This window comes from Ranitomeya imitator, chromosome 1 (genome assembly GCF_032444005.1).
Source record: "Ranitomeya imitator isolate aRanImi1 chromosome 1, aRanImi1.pri, whole genome shotgun sequence".
Classification (NCBI taxonomy): Eukaryota; Metazoa; Chordata; class Amphibia; order Anura; family Dendrobatidae; genus Ranitomeya; species Ranitomeya imitator.
In genome coordinates this window covers 1,155,115,772-1,155,130,695 of record NC_091282.1, presented here as the reverse complement: position 1 = coordinate 1,155,130,695, position 14,924 = coordinate 1,155,115,772, and positions in this window count along the sequence as shown.

Sequence of the window (14,924 nt, the reverse complement as noted above, 5' to 3'; positions counted from 1 at the left end):
CCCACTATTTGAGAGAGAGAGATGGCACACCCAGGAGTCAAGACTGGCACACAAGCAGAAAGGGCAATATTAATCTCCCACTGATTTTTTTTTTTTCAAGGAGACTTTAGCAACAAAATAAAATAAAATGATTTTTTCAGGAAGAATTTAGAAACCAAATAAAATAAAATGTTTTTTTCCGGGAGAATTTAGAAACCAAATAAAAAAAAAATAGCCTTTCTATGGCCCAGTGCCCACTATTTGAGAGAGAGAGATGGCACACCCAGGAGTCAAGACTGGCACACAAGCAGAAGGGGCAATATTAATCCCCCACTGATTTTTTTTTTTTTCAGGGAGACTTTAGAAACAAAATAAAATAAAATGATTTTTTCAGGAAGAATTTAGAAACCAAATAAAATAAAATGATTTTTTCAGGGAGAATTTAGAAACCAAATAAAAAAAATAGGCTTTCTATGGCCCACTGAGTGAGAGATGGCACACACAGGAGTCAGGAGTGGCACAAAAGCCCAGAGGCCAATATTAATCTCCTACTGATTGATTTTTTGATTTTTTTCAGGTAGAATTTAGAAACCAAATCAACCAAAAAAATAAATAGGCTTTCTATGGCCCACTGAGTGAGAGATGGCACACACAGGAGTCAGGAGTGGCACACAAGCCCAGAGGCCAATATTTATCTCCCACTGATTGATTTTTTGATTTTTTCAGGTAGAATTTAGAAACTAAATCAACCAAAAAAATAAATAGGCTTTCTATGGCCCACTGAGAGAGAGATGGCACACACAGGAGTCAGGAGTGGCACACAAGCCCAGAGGCCAATATTTATCTCCCACTGATTGATTTTTTGATTTTTTCAGGTAGAATTTAGAAACCAAATCAACCAAAAAAATAAATAGGCTTTCTATGGCCCACTGAGTGAGAGATGGCACACACAGGAGTCAGGAGTGGCACACTAGCCCAGAGGCCAATATTTATCTCCCACTGATTGATTTATTGATTTTTACAAGTAGAAGTTAGAAACCAAGTCAACCAAAAAAATAAATAGGCTTTCTATGGCCCACTGAGTGAGAGATGGCACACACAGGAGTCAGGAGTGGCACACAAGCCCAGAGGCCAATATTTATCTCCCACTTATTGATTTTTTGATTTTTTCAGGTAGAATTTAGAAACCAAATAAAAAAAAATAGGCTTTCTATGGCCCACTGAGTGAGAGATGGTGCACACACAGGAGTCAGGAGTGGCACACAAGCCCAGAGGCCAATATTTATCTCCCACTGATTGATTTATTGATTTTTTCAGGTAGAATTTAGAAAGCAAATCAACAAAAAAAAATAGGCTTTCTATGGCCCACTATTTGAGAGAGAGAGATGGCACACCCAGGAGTCAAGACTGGCACACAAGCAGAAAGGGCAATATTAATCTCCCACTGATTTTTTTTTTCAAGGAGACTTTAGAAACAAAATAAAATAAAATGATTTTTTCAGGAAGAATTTAGAAACCAAATAAAATAAAATGATTTTTTCCGGGAGAATTTAGAAACCAAATTAAAAAAAAATAGCCTTTCTATGGCCCAGTGCCCACTATTTGAGAGAGAGAGATGGCACACCCAGGAGTCAAGACTGGCACACAAGCAGAAAGGGCAATATTAATCCCCCACTGATTTTTTTTTTTCAGGGAGACTTTAGAAACAAAATAAAATAAAATGATTTTTTCAGGAAGAATTTAGAAACCAAATAAAATAAAATGATTTTTTCAGGGAGAATTTAGAAACCAAATAAAAAAAAATAGGCTTTCTATGGCCCACTGAGTGAGAGATGGCACACACAGGAGTCAGGAGTGGCACACAAGCCCAGAGGCCAATATTTATCTCCCACTGATTGATTTTTTGATTTTTTCAGGTAGAATTTAGAAACCAAATCAACCAAAAAAATAAATAGGCTTTCTATGGCCCACTGAGTGAGAGATGGCACACACAGGAGTCAGGAGTGGCACACAAGCCCAGAGGCCAATATTTATCTCCCACTGATTGATTTTTTTATTTTTTCAGGTAGAATTTAGAAACCAAATCAACCAAAACAATAAATAGGCTTTCTATGGCCCACTGAGTGAGAGATGGCACACACAGGAGTCAGGAGTGGCACACAAGCCCAGAGGCCAATATTTAACTCCCACTGATTGATTTATTGATTTTTACAGGTAGAATTTAGAAACCAAGTCAACCAAAAAAATAAATAGGCTTTCTATGGCCCACTGAGTGAGAGATGGCACACACAGGAGTCAGGAGTGGCACACAAGCCCAGAGGACAATATTTATCTCCCACTGATTGATTTTTTGATTTTTTCAGGTAGAATTTAGAAACCAAATAAAAAAAAAATAGGCTTTCTATGGCCCACTGAGTGAGAGATGGTGCACACACAGGAGTCAGGAGTGGCACACAAGCCCAGAGGCCAATATTTATCTCCCACTGATTGATTTATTGATTTTTTCAGGTAGAATTTAGAAAGCAAATCAACAAAAAAAAAAAAGGCTTTCTATGGCTCACTATTTGAGAGAGAGAGATGGCACACCCAGGAGTCAAGACTGGCACACAAGCAGAAAGGGCAATATTAATCTCCCACTGATTTTTTTTTTTCAAGGAGACTTTAGAAACAAAATAAAATAAAATGATTTTTTCAGGAAGAATTTAGAAACCAAATAAAATAAAATGTTTTTTTCCGGGAGAATTTAGAAACCAAATAAAAAAAAAATAGCCTTTCTATGGCCCAGTGCCCACTATTTGAGAGAGAGAGATGGCACACCCAGGAGTCAAGACTGGCACACAAGCAGAAAGGGCAATATTAATCCCCCACTGATTTTTTTTTTTCAGGGAGACTTTAGAAACAAAATAAAATAAAATGATTTTTTTCAGGAAGAATTTAGAAACCAAATAAAATAAAATGATTTTTTCATGGAGAATTTAGAAACCAAATAAAAAAAATAGGCTTTCTATGGCCCACTGAGTGAGAGATGGCACACACAGGAGTCAGGAGTGGCACACAAGCCCAGAGGCCAATATTTATCTCCCACTGATTGATTTTTTGATTTTTTCAGGTAGAATTTAGAAACCAAATCAACCAAAAAAATAAATAGGCTTTCTATGGCCCACTGAGAGAGAGATGGCACACACAGGAGTCAGGAGTGGCACACAAGCCCAGAGGCCAACATTTATCTCCCACTGATTGATTTTTTGATTTTTTCAGGTAGAATTTAGAAACCAAATCAACCAAAAAAATAAATAGGCTTTCTATGGCCCACTGAGTGAGAGATGGCACACACAGGAGTCAGGAGTGGCACACAAGCCCAGAGGCCAATATTTATCTCCCACTGATTGATTTATTGATTTTTACAAGTAGAATTTAGAAACCAAGTCAACCAAAAAAATAAATAGGCTTTCTATGGCCCACTGAGTGAGAGATGGCACACACAGGAGTCAGGAGTGGCACACAAGCCCAGAGGCCAATATTTATCTCCCACTTATTGATTTTTTGATTTTTTCAGGTAGAATTTAGAAACCAAATAAAAAAAAATAGGCTTTCTATGGCCCACTGAGTGAGAGATGGTGCACACACAGGAGTCAGGAGTGGCACACAAGCCCAAAGGCCAATATTTATCTCCCACTGATTGATTTATTGATTTTTTCAGGTAGAATTTAGAAAGCAAATCAACAAAAAAAAAATAGGCTTTCTATGGCCCACTATTTGAGAGAGAGAGATGGCACACCCAGGAGTCAAGACTGGCACACAAGCAGAAAGGGCAATATTAATCTCCCACTGATTTTTTTTTTTTTCAAGGAGACTTTAGAAACAAAATAAAATAAAATGATTTTTTCAGGAAGAATTTAGAAACCAAATAAAATAAAATGATTTTTTCCGGGAGAATTTAGAAACCAAATTAAAAAAAATAGCCTTTCCATGGCCCAGTGCCCACTATTTGAGAGAGAGTGATGGCACACCCAGGAGTCAAGACTGGCACACAAGCAGAAAGGGCAATATTAATCCCCCACTGATTTTTTTTTTTTCAGGGAGACTTTAGAAACAAAATAAAATAAAATGTTTTTTTCAGGAAGAATTTAGAAACCAAATAAAATAAAATGATTTTTTCCGGGAGAATTTAGAAACCAAATAAAAAAAAATAGGCTTTCTATGGCCCACTGAGTGAGAGATGGCACACACAGGAGTCAGGAGTGGCACACAAGCCCAGAGGCCAATATTAATCTCCTACTGATTGATTTTTTGATTTTTTCAGGTAGAATTTAGAAACCAAATCAACCAAAAAAATAAATAGGCTTTCTATGGCCCACTGAGTGAGAGATGGCACACACAGGAGTCAGGAGTGGCACACAAGCCCAGAGGCCAATATTTATCTCCCACTGATTGATTTTTTGATTTTTTCAGGTAGAATTTAGAAACCAAATCAACCAAAAAAATAAATAGGCTTTCTATGGCCCACTGAGTGAGAGATGGCACACACAGGAGTCAGGAGTGGCACACAAGCCCAGAGGCCAATATTTATCTCCCACTGATTGATTTTTTTATTTTTTCAGGTAGAATTTAGAAACCAAATCAACCAAAACAATAAATAGGCTTTCTATGGCCCACTGAGTGAGAGATGGCACACACAGGAGTCAGGAGTGGCACACAAGCCCAGAGGCCAATATTTATCTCCCACTGATTGATTTATTGATTTTTACAGGTAGAATTTAGAAACCAAATCAACCAAAAAAATAAATAGGCTTTCTATGGCCCACTGAGTGAGAGATGGCACACACAGGAGTCAGGAGTGGCACACAAGCCCAGAGGCCAATATTTATCTCCCACTGATTGATTTTTTGATTTTTTCAGGTAGAATTTAGAAACCAAATAAAAAAAAAATAGGCTTTCTATGGCCCACTGAGTGAGAGATGGTGCACACACAGGAGTCAGGAGTGGCACACAAGCCCAGAGGCCAAAATTTATCTCCCACTGATTGATTTATTGATTTTTTCAGGTAGAATTTAGAAAGCAAATCAACAAAAAAAAAAAAAGGCTTTCTATGGCCCACTATTTGAGAGAGAGAGAGATGGCACACCCAGGAGTCAAGACTGGCACACAAGCAGAAAGGGCAATATTAATCTCCCACTGATTTTTTTTTTTTCAAGGAGACTTTGGAAACAAAATAAAATAAAATGATTTTTACAGGAAGAATTTAGAAACCAAATAAAATAAAATGTTTTTTCCGGGAGAATTTAGAAACCAAATAAAAAAAAATAGCCTTTCCATGGCCCAGTGCCCACTATTTGAGAGAGAGTGATGGCACACCCAGGAGTCAAGACTGGCACACAAGCAGAAAGGGCAATATTAATCCCCCACTGATTTTTTTTTTTCAGGGAGACTTTAGAAACAAAATAAAATAAAATGTTTTTTTCAGGAAGAATTTAGAAACCAAATAAAATAAAATGATTTTTTCCGGGAGAATTTAGAAACCAAATAAAAAAAAATAGGCTTTCTATGGCCCACTGAGTGAGAGATGGCACACACAGGAGTCAGGAGTGGCACACAAGCCCAGAGGCCAATATTAATCTCCTACTGATTGATTTTTTGATTTTTTCAGGTAGAATTTAGAAACCAAATCAACCAAAAAAATAAATAGGCTTTCTATGGCCCACTGAGTGAGAGATGGCACACACAGGAGTCAGGAGTGGCACACAAGTCCAGAGGCCAATATTTATCTCCCACTGATTGATTTTTTGATTTTTTCAGGTAGAATTTAGAAACCAAATCAACCAAAAAAATAAATAGGCTTTCTATGGCCCACTGAGTGAGAGATGGCACACACAGGAGTCAGGAGTGGCACACAAGCCCAGAGGCCAATATTTATCTCCCACTGATTGATTTTTTGATTTTTTCAGGTAGAATTTAGAAACCAAATCAACCAAAACAATAAATAGGCTTTCTATGGCCCACTGAGTGAGAGATGGCACACACAGGAGTCAGGAGTGGCACACAAGCCCAGAGGCCAATATTTATTTCCCACTGATTGATTTATTGATTTTTACAGGTAGAATTTAGAAACCAAGTCAACCAAAAAAATAAATAGGCTTTCTATGGCCCACTGAGTGAGAGATGGCACACACAGAAGTCAGGAGTGGCACACAAGCCCAGAGGCCAATATTTATCTCCCACTGATTGATTTTTTGATTTTTTCAGGTAGAATTTAGAAACCAAATAAAAAAAAAATAGGCTTTCTATGGCCCACTGAGTGAGAGATGGTGCACACACAGGAGTCAGGAGTGGCACACAAGCCCAGAGGCCAAAATTTATCTCCCACTGATTGATTTATTGATTTTTTCAGGTAGAATTTAGAAAGCAAATCAACAAAAAAAAAAAAAGGCTTTCTATGGCCCACTATTTGAGAGAGAGAGAGATGGCACACCCAGGAGTCAAGACTGGCACACAAGCAGAAAGGGCAATATTAATCTCCCACTGATTTTTTTTTTTTCAAGGAGACTTTGGAAACAAAATAAAATAAAATGATTTTTACAGGAAGAATTTAGAAACCAAATAAAATAAAATGTTTTTTCCGGGAGAATTTAGAAACCAAATTAAAAAAAATAGCCTTTCCATGGCCCAGTGCCCACTATTTGAGAGAGAGTGATGGCACACCCAGGAGTCAAGACTGGCACACAAGCAGAAAGGGCAATATTAATCCCCCACTGATTTTTTTTTTTTCAGGGAGACTTTAGAAACAAAATAAAATAAAATGTTTTTTTCAGGAAGAATTTAGAAACCAAATAAAATAAAATGATTTTTTCCGGGAGAATTTAGAAACCAAATAAAAAAAAATAGGCTTTCTATGGCCCACTGAGTGAGAGATGGCACACACAGGAGTCAGGAGTGGCACACAAGCCCAGAGGCCAATATTAATCTCCTACTGATTGATTTTTTGATTTTTTCAGGTAGAATTTAGAAACCAAATCAACCAAAAAAATAAATAGGCTTTCTATGGCCCACTGAGTGAGAGATGGCACACACAGGAGTCAGGAGTGGCACACAAGCCCAGAGGCCAATATTTATCTCCCACTGATTGATTTTTTGATTTTTTCAGGTAGAATTTAGAAACCAAATCAACCAAAAAAATAAATAGGCTTTCTATGGCCCACTGAGTGAGAGATGGCACACACAGGAGTCAGGAGTGGCACACAAGCCCAGAGGCCAATATTTATCTCCCACTGATTGATTTTTTGATTTTTTCAGGTAGAATTTAGAAACCAAATCAACCAAAACAATAAATAGGCTTTCTATGGCCCACTGAGTGAGAGATGGCACACACAGGAGTCAGGAGTGGCACACAAGCCCAGAGGCCAATATTTATCTCCCACTGATTGATTTATTGATTTTTACAGGTAGAATTTAGAAACCAAGTCAACCAAAAAAATAAATAGGCTTTCTATGGCCCACTGAGTGAGAGATGGCACACACAGAAGTCAGGAGTGGCACACAAGCCCAGAGGCCAATATTTATCTCCCACTGATTGATTTTTTGATTTTTTCAGGTAGAATTTAGAAACCAAATAAAAAAAAAATAGGCTTTCTATGGCCCACTGAGTGAGAGATGGTGCACACACAGGAGTCAGGAGTGGCACACAAGCCCAGAGGCCAAAATTTATCTCCCACTGATTGATTTATTGATTTTTTCAGGTAGAATTTAGAAAGCAAATCAACAAAAAAAAAAAAAGGCTTTCTATGGCCCACTATTTGAGAGAGAGAGAGATGGCACACCCAGGAGTCAAGACTGGCACACAAGCAGAAAGGGCAATATTAATCTCCCACTGATTTTTTTTTTTTCAAGGAGACTTTGGAAACAAAATAAAATAAAATGATTTTTACAGGAAGAATTTAGAAACCAAATAAAATAAAATGTTTTTTTCCGGGAGAATTTAGAAACCAAAAAAAAAAAAAATAGCCTTTCTATGGCCCAGTGCCCACTATTTGAGAGAGAGAGATGGCACACCCAGGAGTCAAGACTGGCACACAAGCAGAAAGGGCAATATTAATCCCCCACTGATTTTTTTTTTCAGGGAGACATTAGAAACAAAATAAAATAAAATGATTTTTTCAGGAAGAATTTAGAAACCAAATAAAATAAAATGATTTTTTCAGGGAGAATTTAGAAACCAAATAAAAAAAAAAATATGCTTTCAATGGCCCACTGAGTGAGAGATGGCACACACAGGAGTCAGGAGTGGCACACAAGCCCAGAGGCCAATATTTATCTCCCACTGACTGATTTTTTGATTTTTTCAGGTAGAATTTAGAAACCAAATCAACCAAAAAAATAAATAGGCTTTCTATGGCCCACTGAGTGAGAGATGGCACACACAGGAGTCAGGAGTGGCACACAAGCCCAGAGGCCAATATTTATCTCCCACTGATTTATTTATTGTTTTTTACAGGTAGAATTTAGAAACCAAATCAACCAAAAAAATAAATAGGCTTTCTATGGCCCACTGAGTGAGAGATGGCACACACAGGAGTCAGGAGTGGCACACAAGCCCAGAGGCCAATATTTATCTCCCACTGATTGATTTTTTGATTTTTTCAGGTAGAATTTAGAAACCAAATCAACCAAAAAAATAAATAGGCTTTCTATGGCCCACTGAGTGAGAGATGGCACACACAGGATTCAGGAAGTGACACACAAGCCCAGAGGCCAATATTTATCTCCCACTGATTGATTTATTGATTTTTACAGGTAGAATTTAGAAACCAAATCAACCAAAAAAATAAATAGGCTTTCTATGGCCCACTGAGTGAGATATGGCACACACAGGAGTCAGGAGTGGTACACAAGCCCAGAGGCCAATATTTATCTCCCACTGATTGATTTTTTGATTTTTTCAGGTAGAATTTAGAAACCAAATAAAAAAAAATAGGCTTTCTATGGCCCACTGAGTGAGAGATGGCGCACACACAGGAGTCAGGAGTGACACACAAGCCCAGAGGCCAATATTTATTTCCCACTGATTCATTTATTGATTTTTTCAGGTAGAATTTAGAAAGCAAATCAACAAAAAAAAAATAGGCTTTCTATGGCCCACTATTTGAGAGAGAGAGATGGCACACCCAGGAGTCAAGACTGGCACACAAGCAGAAAGGGCAATATTAATCTCCCACTGATTTTTTTTTTCAGGGAGACTTTAGAAACAAAATAAAATAAAATGATTTTTTCAGGAAGAATTTAGAAACCAAATAAAATAAAATGATTTTTTCCGGGAGAATTTAGAAACCAAATAAAAAAAAAATAGCCTTTCTATGGCCCAGTGCCCACTATTTGAGAGAGAGAGATGGCACACCCAGGAGTCAAGACTGGCACACAAGCAGAAAGAGCAATATTAATCTCCCACTGATTTTTTTTTTCAGGGAGACTTTAGAAACAAAATAAAGTAAAATGATTTTTTCAGGAAGAATTTAGAAACCAAATAAAATAAAATGATTTTTTCCGGGAGAATTTAGAAACCAAATTTAAAAAAATAGCCTTTCTATGGCCCAGTGCCCACTATTTGAGAGAGAGAGATGGCACACCCAGGAGTCAAGACTGGCACACAAGCAGAAAGGGCAATATTAATCTCCCACTGATTTTTTTTTTTCAGGGAGACTTTAGAAACAAAATAAAATAAAATGATTTTTCAGGAAGAATTTAGAAACCAAATAAAATAAAATGATTTTTTCGGGAGAATTTAGAAACCAAATAAAAAAAAATAGCCTTTCTATGGCCCAGTGCCCACTATTTGAGAGAGAGAGATGGCACACCCAGGAGTCAAGACTGGCACACAAGCAGAAAGGGCAATATTAATCTCCCACTGATTTTTTTTTTCAGGGAGACTTTAGAAACAAAATAAAATAAAATGATTTTTTCAGGAAGAATTTAGAAACCAAATAAAATAAAATGATTTTTTCCGGGAGAATTTAGAAACCAAATTAAAAAAAAATAGGCTTTCTATGGCCCACTGAGTGAGAGATGGCACACACAGGAGTCAGGAGTGGCACACAAGCCCAGAGGCCAATATTTATCTCCCACTGATTGATTTATTGATTTTTACAGGTAGAATTTAGAAACCAAATCAACCAAAAAAATAAATAGGCTTTCTATGGCCCACTGAGTGAGAGATGGCACACACAGGAGTCAGGAGTGGCACACAAGCCCAGAGGCCAATATTTATCTCCCACTGATTGATTTTTTGATTTTTTCAGGTAGAATTTAGAAACCAAATCAACCAAAAAAATAAATAGGCTTTCTATGGCCCACTGAGTGAGAGATGGCACACACAGGAGTCAGGAGTGGCACACAAGCCCAGAGGCCAATATTTATCTCCCACTGATTGATTTTTTGATTTTTTCAGGTAGAATTTAGAAACCAAATCAACCAAAAAAATAAATAGGCTTTCTATGGCCCACTGAGTGAGAGATGGCACACACAGGAGTCAGGAGTGGCACACAAGCCCAGAGGCCAATATTTATCTCCCACTGATTGATTTTTTATTTTTTCAGGTAGAATTTAGAAACCGAATCAACCAAAAAAATAAATAGGCTTTCTATGGCCCACTGAGTGAGAGATGGCACACACAGGAGTCAGGAGTGGCGCACAAGCCCAGAGGCCAATATTTATCTCCCACTGATTGATTTTTTTATTTTTTCAGGTAGAATTTAGAAACCAAATCAACCAAAAAAATAAATAGGCTTTCTATGGCCCACTGAGTGAGAGATGGCACACACAGGAGTCAGGAGTGGCACACAAGCCCAGAGGCCAATATTTATCTCCCACTGATTGATTTATTGATTTTTACAGGTAGAATTTAGAAACCAAATCAACCAAAAAAATAAATAGGCTTTCTATGGCCCACTGAGTGAGATATGGCACACACAGGAGTCAGGAGTGGTACACAAGCCCAGAGGCCAATATTTATCTCCCACTGATTGATTTTTTGATTTTTTCAGGTAGAATTTAGAAACCAAATAAAAAAAATAGGCTTTCTATGGCCCACTGAGTGAGAGATGGCGCACACACAGGAGTCAGGAGTGGCACACAAGCCCAGAGGCCAATATTTATTTCCCACTGATTGATTTATTGATTTTTTCAGGTAGAATTTAGAAAGCAAATCAACAAAAAAAAATAGGCTTTCTATGGCCCACTATTTGAGAGAGAGAGATGGCACACCCAGGAGTCAAGACTGGCACACAAGCAGAAAGGGCAATATTAATCTCCCACTGATTTTTTTTTTTCAGGGAGACTTTAGAAACAAAATAAAATAAAATAATTTTTACAGGAAGAATTTAGAAACCAAATAAAATAAAATGTTTTTTCCGGGAGAATTTAGAAACCAAATAAAAAAAAAATAGCCTTTCTATGGCCCAGTGGCCACTATTTGAGAGAGAGAGATGGCACACCCAGGAGTCAAGACTGGCACACAAGCAGAAATGGCAATATTAATCCCCCACTGATTTTTTTTTTTCAGGGAGACATTAGAAACAAAATAAAATAAAATGATTTTTTCAGGAAGAATTTAGAAACCAAATAAAATAAAATGATTTTTTCAGGGAGAATTTAGAAACCAAATAAAAAAAAAAATATGCTTTCAATGGCCCACTGAGTGAGAGATGGCACACACAGGAGTCAGGAGTGGCACACAAGCCCAGAGGCCAATATTTATCTCCCACTGATTGATTTATTGATTTTTACAGGTAGAATTTAGAAACCAAATCAACCAAAAAAATAAATAGGCTTTCTATGGCCCACTGAGTGAGAGATGGCACACACAGGAGTCAGGAGTGGCACACAAGCCCAGAGGCCAATATTTATCTCCCACTGATTGATTTTTTGATTTTTTCAGGTAGAATTTAGAAACCAAATCAACCAAAAAAATAAATAGGCTTTCTATGGCCCACTGAGTGAGAGATGGCACACACAGGATTCAGGAAGTGACACACAAGCCCAGAGGCCAATATTTATCTCCCACTGATTGATTTATTGATTTTTACAGGTAGAATTTAGAAACCAAATCAACCAAAAAAATAAATAGGCTTTCTATGGCCCACTGAGTGAGATATGGCACACACAGGAGTCAGGAGTGGTACACAAGCCCAGAGGCCAATATTTATCTCCCACTGATTGATTTTTTGATTTTTTCAGGTAGAATTTAGAAACCAAATAAAAAAAAATAGGCTTTCTATGGCCCACTGAGTGAGAGATGGCGCACACACAGGAGTCAGGAGTGACACACAAGCCCAGAGGCCAATATTTATTTCCCACTGATTGATTTATTGATTTTTTCAGGTAGAATTTAGAAAGCAAATCAACAAAAAAAAAATAGGCTTTCTATGGCCCACTATTTGAGAGAGAGAGATGGCACACCCAGGAGTCAAGACTGGCACACAAGCAGAAAGGGCAATATTAATCTCCCACTGATTTTTTTTTTCAGGGAGACTTTAGAAACAAAATAAAATAAAATGATTTTTTCAGGAAGAATTTAGAAACCAAATAAAATAAAATGATTTTTTCCGGGAGAATTTAGAAACCAAATAAAAAAAAAATAGCCTTTCTATGGCCCAGTGCCCACTATTTGAGAGAGAGAGATGGCACACCCAGGAGTCAAGACTGGCACACAAGCAGAAAGAGCAATATTAATCTCCCACTGATTTTTTTTTTCAGGGAGACTTTAGAAACAAAATAAAGTAAAATGATTTTTTCAGGAAGAATTTAGAAACCAAATAAAATAAAATGATTTTTTCCGGGAGAATTTAGAAACCAAATTTAAAAAAAATAGCCTTTCTATGGCCCAGTGCCCACTATTTGAGAGAGAGAGATGGCACACCCAGGAGTCAAGACTGGCACACAAGCAGAAAGGGCAATATTAATCTCCCACTGATTTTTTTTTTTTCAGGGAGACTTTAGAAACAAAATAAAATAAAATGATTTTTCAGGAAGAATTTAGAAACCAAATAAAATAAAATGATTTTTTCGGGAGAATTTAGAAACCAAATAAAAAAAAATAGCCTTTCTATGGCCCAGTGCCCACTATTTGAGAGAGAGAGATGGCACACCCAGGAGTCAAGACTGGCACACAAGCAGAAAGGGCAATATTAATCTCCCACTGATTTTTTTTTTCAGGGAGACTTTAGAAACAAAATAAAATAAAATGATTTTTTCAGGAAGAATTTAGAAACCAAATAATATAAAATGATTTTTTCCGGGAGAATTTAGAAACCAAATTAAAAAAAAATAGGCTTTCTATGGCCCACTGAGTGAGAGATGGCACACACAGGAGTCAGGAGTGGCACACAAGCCCAGAGGCCAATATTTATCTCCCACTGATTGATTTATTGATTTTTACAGGTAGAATTTAGAAACCAAATCAACCAAAAAAATAAATAGGCTTTCTATGGCCCACTGAGTGAGAGATGGCACACACAGGAGTCAGGAGTGGCACACAAGCCCAGAGGCCAATATTTATCTCCCACTGATTGATTTTTTGATTTTTTCAGGTAGAATTTAGAAACCAAATCAACCAAAAAAATAAATAGGCTTTCTATGGCCCACTGAGTGAGAGATGGCACACACAGGAGTCAGGAGTGGCACACAAGCCCAGAGGCCAATATTTATCTCCCACTGATTGATTTTTTGATTTTTTCAGGTAGAATTTAGAAACCAAATCAACCAAAAAAATAAATAGGCTTTCTATGGCCCACTGAGTGAGAGATGGCACACACAGGAGTCAGGAGTGGCACACAAGCCCAGAGGCCAATATTTATCTCCCACTGATTGATTTTTTATTTTTTCAGGTAGAATTTAGAAACCGAATCAACCAAAAAAATAAATAGGCTTTCTATGGCCCACTGAGTGAGAGATGGCACACACAGGAGTCAGGAGTGGCGCACAAGCCCAGAGGCCAATATTTATCTCCCACTGATTGATTTTTTTATTTTTTCAGGTAGAATTTAGAAACCAAATCAACCAAAAAAATAAATAGGCTTTCTATGGCCCACTGAGTGAGAGATGGCACACACAGGAGTCAGGAGTGGCACACAAGCCCAGAGGCCAATATTTATCTCCCACTGATTGATTTATTGATTTTTACAGGTAGAATTTAGAAACCAAATCAACCAAAAAAATAAATAGGCTTTCTATGGCCCACTGAGTGAGATATGGCACACACAGGAGTCAGGAGTGGTACACAAGCCCAGAGGCCAATATTTATCTCCCACTGATTGATTTTTTGATTTTTTCAGGTAGAATTTAGAAACCAAATAAAAAAAATAGGCTTTCTATGGCCCACTGAGTGAGAGATGGCGCACACACAGGAGTCAGGAGTGGCACACAAGCCCAGAGGCCAATATTTATTTCCCACTGATTGATTTATTGATTTTTTCAGGTAGAATTTAGAAAGCAAATCAACAAAAAAAAAATAGGCTTTCTATGGCCCACTATTTGAGAGAGAGAGATGGCACACCCAGGAGTCAAGACTGGCACACAAGCAGAAAGGGCAATATTAATCTCCCACTGATTTTTTTTTTTCAGGGAGACTTTAGAAACAAAATAAAATAAAATAATTTTTACAGGAAGAATTTAGAAACCAAATAAAATAAAATGTTTTTTCCGGGAGAATTTAGAAACCAAATAAAAAAAAAATAGCCTTTCTATGGCCCAGTGGCCACTATTTGAGAGAGAGAGATGGCACACCCAGGAGTCAAGACTGGCACACAAGCAGAAATGGCAATATTAATCCCCCACTGATTTTTTTTTTTCAGGGAGACATTAGAAACAAAATAAAATAAAATGATTTTTTCAGGAAGAATTTAGAAACCAAATAAAATAAAATGATTTTTTCAGGGAGAATTTAGAAACCAAATAAAAAA